Source organism: Oryzias melastigma, linkage group LG5 (assembly GCF_002922805.2).
Source record: "Oryzias melastigma strain HK-1 linkage group LG5, ASM292280v2, whole genome shotgun sequence".
Classification (NCBI taxonomy): domain Eukaryota; kingdom Metazoa; phylum Chordata; class Actinopteri; order Beloniformes; family Adrianichthyidae; genus Oryzias; species Oryzias melastigma.
This window is the reverse complement of record NC_050516.1, coordinates 13,124,428-13,132,646: the sequence shown is the minus strand read 5'-3', so window position 1 is coordinate 13,132,646 and position 8,219 is coordinate 13,124,428. Positions and strand designations below refer to the sequence as shown.

Below are 8,219 nucleotides of genomic sequence, written 5' to 3'. Positions count from 1 at the left end.
TCCAGGGTGTACCCCGCCTTCGCCCATCAGCAGCCGGGTTAGGCTCCGGCACCCCCGCGACCCCGAAAGGGAAGAAGCGGACAAGAAAATGGATGGATGGATGATCAAGGCAACCAATGCACTTAACCTTTTAACACTGGATATGTTGCCGGTAACACCTAAATAACACATGCTCTTTGACATGTCAAAAATCTTTGACCGATATGTGACTACCATGACTCAGCTTATTTTCTGACCTGCATAAAAACAGCTTTCTATATGACCGATATGTAGACTGTTATATAATAACGCAAAGCTGCTTTTCTCCATGACAGAATCATCTAATTTACTTGGATTGTTATAATAGTTAATTATATTTGTACAAACTGCTGTAACATAAATGTCTTAAAAAGCCATATTTCATGTGTATCTGATGACACTGTTACCAAAGTAGCCCCACCCTTGACCCCACCTTTCTAACAGAATCTAGCCACAGAGAAAAAATATGGTGCTCAAAAATTAATAGCCCAAAGTCCCTCCCCCTGCTGGAGCCGGCTGCCCAAAGAAAGAAAAAAAAAAGAACATGATTGACTCTCAAAATCATTGACTGGAAGCTGTGGTTGAAAAATGTCTTAAGTCCAAATAAGAAGCAAACAATTTTTAGTTCAACTCAAGTTTTTAATAATTAAAAAGCAAAGGAATACCTGCTGATCAGGCGAGCAGAAAAGTTTCATAGAAATTAAAGTTCTAGCAATGTGAAGGAGGAACAACCCTTTATGGGCTGGTATAGACTTTAACACACAAGAAAATGTTGTATTACAGATTCTGTTACCAGCACAGGCAACAAGGTCGGTTCTCCTTTCTCATGTGAAGACAACTTCTTTCCCAGGAACAAAAGATTACAAGACAGGAACTTCATTCTTTAACTACAGCATCTCTGCAGTTGATTTCAGGTCAAACATTAAGAACAAGCCTATACTTAAGAGTCAAATGAATTAATCAATGCTTGTATAAGTCACATATTTCCCTCACAAAGGAACTCCCCCCACCCCGGGTTCAGCTTTGACCTTTTTTCCCTTTGACATACCGTAACTATTTACGTTATCACCTTACTATTCACAGAGGAAAAACTGTATTTCGCCGGCTTTTTCTCCGCTTTTTCTCCGTAGTTATACAAATTTAAAGACTTGATAATATTGACAATTCTGTCCCATTTGAAGCTCATCTTGCACACTAAACTGCTAGATAGTTACAGTTTATTCACATTTAAAGACTTAAAAGCTGATAGTTCTGCATAGTTTTTAAAATACAATTTTTGAAAGGGTTTCTTAAAGTTTACGATATTTCTACCTATGAAACGGGCTAAAGTTGCAAAATTTCCGCTTCCAGCTAGAGGTTGTTTCTGGCGCCATCTTGCATGTGACCAGAGGCCCCTACCCCTTTCTGATAATAACTGCTGTGTCTTGTTAGCGTAAATCTTCACCACTGCTACATAAAAATGTTAAGCCATATCAGTAACATCCAGCTGTGTCATTTTGAGTCAGATGCCTGCTCGGACGGGGAAAGTGAAGAGCTTAACAAGCTGTTTTCCGTTACCTATGGAATTTCACAGTTAATGAAAACGCGAGGGCTACATTCAGAGCACTGGGCAGAAATCACATCGCGTCAGAAACCGCCGCGGGCCCTCGCGATGCTTTGTTTTAATTAAACAGTTGGATACCCCTGGTCTGCACCAGTTCTAAGTCAGCTACTAGGTACCAGCCAAGGCAGCCCACTAGAGGGCACCCCCGCCGAGACCCCGCCAAAGCTGAGAAGATCCGCGGGGAGTGCCCGGCGTGCGACCAGTGTGGCATCTGCGGGCGCGTCTCGCATGTGGTTCTAGACACCGTCCTGTAAAAGTTATTAAGAGTGTTGCTTGTTTTTTGGAGGAGAGCAATTTTGTTTTAGCTGCTTCATCTTTTCAAATTCCACAAAAGAAAAGAAAAACATCCTAGTTGAGACTTGCATATATGTTTAGAAGTTTCTTCTTCCGAAAAAGCTGGAACAGAGTGTTCATCCTCTTTAAAGAGCGGTTCGAGGCTGCACACACTCCCGGTGTTATCTTGTGTCTTTGTTGGCTCTTGCTGACAGAAGTACAGCCCCATAGAGAGGAAGGTATGCAGAATGCGTTTGATCCTTGAATTACCTGGTAGTGGATGACAATGAGGCTCGGGGAGCATTCCCTGGATTCTCAATGTGCTCTGTCACATGTTTTTCAAACTCTTCCTTTGAGCTGCGATAATGAAGGCAGGCAGAACAAATGTTCTTTGTAATTTGCAACGTTTGTAATTTGTGTAAAGATGATAATGAAGGCAGCAGACACCAACGCTTGGACCGTCCTCGTGCTTCCTTGTGAAATGCTAATTAGCAGTTAAAGCTGCTGTTAAAGCCACAGCTCAACAGCTTTTCAACAGCGAACAGCAGCTTCGAGATTTTATTCATATTTTGGATGTTGATTTATGTGTTTAACTATTATTTAATTTTCTTATTTTAAAGTAAATTTTCCAGTTTTTACTCTAGGAAAAACACATTATTTTTTATATGATGCATATTTAAGACATAACAAAATTCAACACACTGAAGCTATGCTCATGCCGCCCTCAGTACTTTTGATGATAATTCAGTTTAAACTTGCGTGTTTTGGGCTTCTGTATTCAAACTCTGTATTCAAATTAGGACCACGTTGGATTGATCCGACAGTCCAACCAATCAAATTGCAGAAAAACAAGCAACACTTGGGACTTGATTCGGACTTGAGGACAAAGACTTGAGACTTGCAAAAGAATGCCTTGGTTCCACCTCTGGTCATTAAACATGGATTGAACCTTGACCAATCAGGGACTCAAAATGTTGTAGTGGTATATTGGTACTTTTCAATTCAAGGAATTGCCAACCATTAGAAAATTGATTATGTAGAGCTAATTATACCGTATTTTCTGGAGTGCAAGTCTCAGTTTTTTGCTTTTTTTTCTTTTATAATTTACTAAGGAGTGTGACTAGAGATGTAATGATTCAGTCAAGCCATGTTTTGATTCAATCAACAGTTTTGAAGTCATGATTTCGATTTATTTTTATTAACACACTGTAGTAAAGGTATTTAAGGCCAAGTATTATTTCTTTCTTTACTTCAAACTGTCTGTTTTCCTACTAACAGAAAAGATTCAATATAAATAAACAATTACACATCGTACTGGCTGCACAGTGGTGTGGTTCGCGCTCTTGCCTCACAGCAAGAATGCCTCCGTTCAAATCCCAGCTGGGGGATCTGGAATAGAGACACCAACTGGGGACCTTTCTGTGTGGAGTTTTGCATGTGCTCCCTGTGCATGTGTGAGTTTTCTTCGGGGACTCCGGCTTCCTCCCACCAAAAACACGCTTCGTAGGTTAATTGATTACTGTAAATTGCCCCTAGGTGTGAATGGGTGTGTGATTGAGATCCTGTGACCTTACACCTTGTCTATTTCATACACAGCTAAGATTTTTACAAAGCAGTTTGATTATAAAATGTGTTGTTATTTTAAAGAGCTAGTTTTATTTGTAACTAAGATAACCTAAATGCACCAAGCCACAATCTCCTGTTCCTTAATTTGATGCGAATTCTCAAAGTACAGATTGTTGCAGTTCCCTAAAAGGCTGCTAAATGTGGCTGACAGAAAAGAGCAATCTCTTATTGACTTATGTGAAAAAGTGTAGTTTACACCCAAAAAAGGATCATGCAGCCTTTAGTCCACCTTTTTTATGTTTTTTTGTTTCATAACAACTGTAGGGGAGTAATTTCTTTTATTTTATTTTTTTTTGTATTATTATTATTTTTATTGCTCAAACTTGTCTTTGTACCTCCCAGTTGTGGTGTTCAGAAAAGTGTTGAGGTGGGTGGAGTTAACACTGGTGAGTACACCGAATCCCTTTTTTGGAAATGATTGAGGCAGTCAAAAAGAATACTCATGCAGGCTGTGGGGTTGTAATCATGCTCAAGTGGTACTATAGAGCCCAAAGTGTGCCAAGAAAATGAACTGAACTGTTGATACAAGGCAGCATGGGTCCATTCTTTCTTGTTTTTGTTGCCAAATTCTGACCCTACCATCTGAATGTTCCAGCAAACGAGACTCGTCAGACCAGACAATCTTTTTCCAGTCTTCTACTGCACAATTTTGGTGAACATGTGTGAAGTGCAGTCTCAGTTTCCTGTTCTTAGCTGACAGGAGTGGCGTTTGGTATGGTTTTCTGCACCTGTAGCCAGTCTGCCTCAGGGCTGGACCTGTTGTCCGTTCAGAGATGCTCTTCTGCAGACCTCTGTTGTAACCAGTGGTTATTTGAGATTCTTGCCTTTTTGTCAGCTGGAACCAGTCTGGCCATTCTCCTCTGACCTCTGGCATCAACAAGGCATTTCTGCCCATAGTACAGCTGCTCAATGGATATTTTCTCTGACCATTCTCTGTAAAGCCTAGAGATTGTTTTGGGTGAAAATCTCAGTAGATCAGCAGTTTCTGGAATAGACCAACCTGTCAACAGCCATACCACATTCAAAATCTCTTCAATCACCTTTCTTCACCATTCTGATGCTCAATTCGAACTACCGATTTGTCTACATGCCTAAGTGCATTTAGTTACTGCCATGTGATTGCATGAACAAGCAGTTGGGCAGCCCACCTGTTCTGCCTCAGTTCTGCCTTGTTGGAGATCCATCGACTCAGGGATAGTGTTTATCCATTTCAAACGTATCAAAGAGCAAATTCAACACACCTTCCATTTTTTGATATTCTGGCAACTGCTCTTTGGGTGGTTACCATGGCAGCATTATGCAAGGGGTGAGATCGTAGCCCATGTTGCTACGTAAAAAGTGTGAGCCAGTTTTTGTGAAACCTTTAACATGTATTCGGAATAAAATGTCCTCTTTGAGCACGACATTTTATCAAAGCAGTTCCAATATTGTCTTTTATATCATTTTTGCTGTAATTATTGCTTTTGATCCCTTTGGTGAATCTGTTTAACCATATCCTTCTGCTGTTTGCTCAGAGAGGAAACTGGCTTTCTCTTTGATAAAGTGTTTGGGCAAAGAAAGACCAGAATGAAGCAGTAAAGAACAAACTGCATCCTTGTGGAAGATGAATAAATGAATAGAAGACAAACAGATCAAAGGACTGAGTCACAGAAACACAGGCACACAAGCAAATTAAGTAACAAATGCAGAGCGAACCTCCACTGTGGTCTCAGCTGAAAACTGCAAATCTTTTTCCTGACATGGTGCTTAGCGGCTAAGACTCCCGTCGTGTGTGGGATTCCCGCAGAGGTGGCTAAATACTGTTTATTTTTGACAGTGGTATTTGAGCATCTTTAAGAAAGAGGACATAAGAGAGGCAAAACTCTTTGCTGTCCTTTCATAGTTGAACACTTCCAAGATTGTTTACTCCAAAAACTGGGTTGTTTTATGGTACGTTCACACTAATGTTGGCAACATGCATTCATCGACCACTTCCAATGAAAGTCATTGTAACCATATATGTGAGTTTGGGGCTTCCTCGTTCAAAATTTTTAATTTCACAAGTCAAAACTCAAGTCTTGAAGTTTTGGACTTTACTTACAAAAAATGTTAAACTTTGATCAGTCAGGGACTCAGATATAGTAGAGATATATGGGTTGTATTCTTGGAAGTGCCAAAAAATGTAAAAATTGATCAAGGAGGAGAGATAAATAACAGCAGTTTGTGCCTGGGCGGAATTATATGACACCAAGTCTTTCTTTTATTGGAATGAAAGAAAAAGCCTGGAGCAAGATTCATGAGATTTGTACGACTTCAACATTTCACGCCAAGCCTTTTCCAACAGTGAGTACACATGCTAGTATCGAGTGAGAGTCTGGTGGGAAAATCATATACAAAAAACATGTTCAAGAACCTGCATCTAGCACATTATTTAATGTGTACCACATGTCTGGTGTGTACGTGGTTTTACAGTTTTAAGTATTAGCGTTCCTCTGTCCATGTCTGATGTTCACACCACCCTAGGCAACATGCGCTCTGGAGACCGCTTATAAGGAAAAGTCTATGTAAATACATTATAGGTGTACATTTTTAAGTCAGTTTTTAAGGCATGTTGCAAGTTAAACCAGTTGAACTTTGAGCAATCAGGGACTTTGGTAGTGGCGTATGGATGACATCTTTTTTTTTCATTTAAAGAAGTATCAACTACTAATAAAGTGATCATGGAGGAGAAATGACTATTTGTGCTCGGCTGGACTGATCTGACATAAAAGTCTTTCATAAATCAGAATAGAACTTAGAAAGAAAAGGTTTGGAGCAAGATTCATGAGATTTTCACCACTTCAACATTTTGGGCCAAGCCACTTCCAACTGTGAGTGCATATGCTAGTATCGGGTAGCAACAGTCAAGTGTGAATTCTGAATGCTAAACGCATGTTCACAGCACCTTATTGAACCTGTATCACATTCCCAGTGTAATTGTAGTTCCCTATTTTTGCGTTTTTTTTTTCTTTAGCTGATCAATCATTAATTGTATTGTTGATCATTTTATTATCTTCTGTCTTTTAATTCCAAAAGTCTAAACGGATACTGACTTTGTATTTGTGATCAACCACCACAATAGTGTCTCGTGGACACCTCCAAAGAAAACGGCAGCAGAACTATGTCAAAGTCAAAGCTTGGGTCCACGGTGAAGCCACCCCCATGCCTCCTTTGATCTGAGATTAACAGAAACGTATCTGCTCCGTCTGGAGAATCTGTCGGGGGTAGTAGGTATAGTTCATCTGCGGTTTCGCCGCTCATTATGTTTTCTTTCCTGCTGTCTGTGAGCGCTGCCTACTCAGTGTAACCTTCACAGTGAAGGTAAATATGAAGTATTCCTGCTAAGTGAGGGGGCGGTGTAAAGGTCTGTTTGAGCAGTAGGTGGTCAAAGTTTAGTCTCCTGCTTGACTGTGACTGAAACCACCTGTACAATTCCTAAATGCTCAAAACCCTTTTCTATTGTTACCTCATGTGTCCACCAGGGAAAAATTGAATGGCATTTTTAAAAACTGTAAAACAATATCATAAATAATGTTAAAAGACAGAAATCATTTTTTTATTGCCAGGAACCACTTAACTCTTATGGATGCGGCGAGGTTTTGGGCTGTCCGGGTCCATAGAGGGTCATAGACAGGTGTAGCCATATCTTAAAGGTGTGTCTCAGACTGTGGTCACATGTGCCAAAAAGCCACGGCGCGGCAACCTAACTGCAAGTTTTTCACCAAAATCAGGCAGGTGGCAAGAAGGCACATAGCCACTTGGTACCAGGCCACAGACAGGGAAAAAATGCATTTGCCAATCAGGGGTCCCCAACCCCCAGGACATGGACCGGTACTGGACCAGTACCAAACCAGTACTGGGATGCAGACCAAACCAGTGCCTAACTGGGTACCGTCACTTTGTGACGTGCTGGTTGTTCCTAATAAAGCAATAAAGCAGTACCAGTCCAAAGGCAGCTTGGTACCAAGCCAGAAGCTGTTCAGGGGTCTCCAACCCTCAGGATGTGGACCGGTACATTAATCCGGTACTGTGTCCCGAGGGTTGGGGACCCGTGACTTAATGGGAAAAGCCAGGATGTCAAAAAGTGACATGGATGGAGAATTAATCATGCGTCCAATAAAGACGAGTCGAGAGTGAGAATGTGTAGCTCTCCAGGCGCCCACTCTCATGTTTACATTCTTTACTCTTCCATTCCTGAATCCTTAGGCTAAAAAAAGTCACTCCAACAAGTCTGTGGAGATTTTGGGGTGGCACCGATACATGTCGGGATGAAAGCCTCCTTCTTAAAGAGGCTCTGATTCATTGGAACACATTTGATCTGCAGCTTAAACCATCAAGTCGGGCATTATCAGGCATTGACTGTCTTACAGATGAATTTTACAAATATTAATCTTGAGAGAATATAAACATGTATTTCAATACATTCAAATTTGTGTGTTTGTATGTGTGTGAAGAGTGCGTGAGTAGAGAGATCTTAGGGCAAATAGGAGGAGAAAATCTGAGTTCAGCTGTCGTAGCTTCTGGCTTTTTCTGCACCATCTGATCAAATACAAAAAGTGATTTGATGAGCTCTGAGTTATTTGTTTATTTGCTCTGAATGTTAAAAAGTCAAATTCATTACACACTTGGCCATTTTCATGGCAGCTCATTGCTGAGTGTTAAGATCCTCAGCATGGTGATG

The 8,219-nt window shown here is 40.7% G+C and overlaps 1 long non-coding RNA gene across 1 annotated transcript in view; it reads right to left on the bottom strand.

The window, feature by feature from the left end:
- LOC112145654 overlaps positions 1-4,781 on the bottom strand; it is a 7,931-nt gene extending 3,150 nt beyond the window's left edge. The window contains exon 1 of the long non-coding RNA XR_002919112.2: positions 4,669-4,781. This is a non-coding gene — a long non-coding RNA (uncharacterized LOC112145654). The remainder of the gene's footprint in view (positions 1-4,668) is intronic.
- Positions 4,782-8,219: the final 3,438 nt, after the last annotated feature.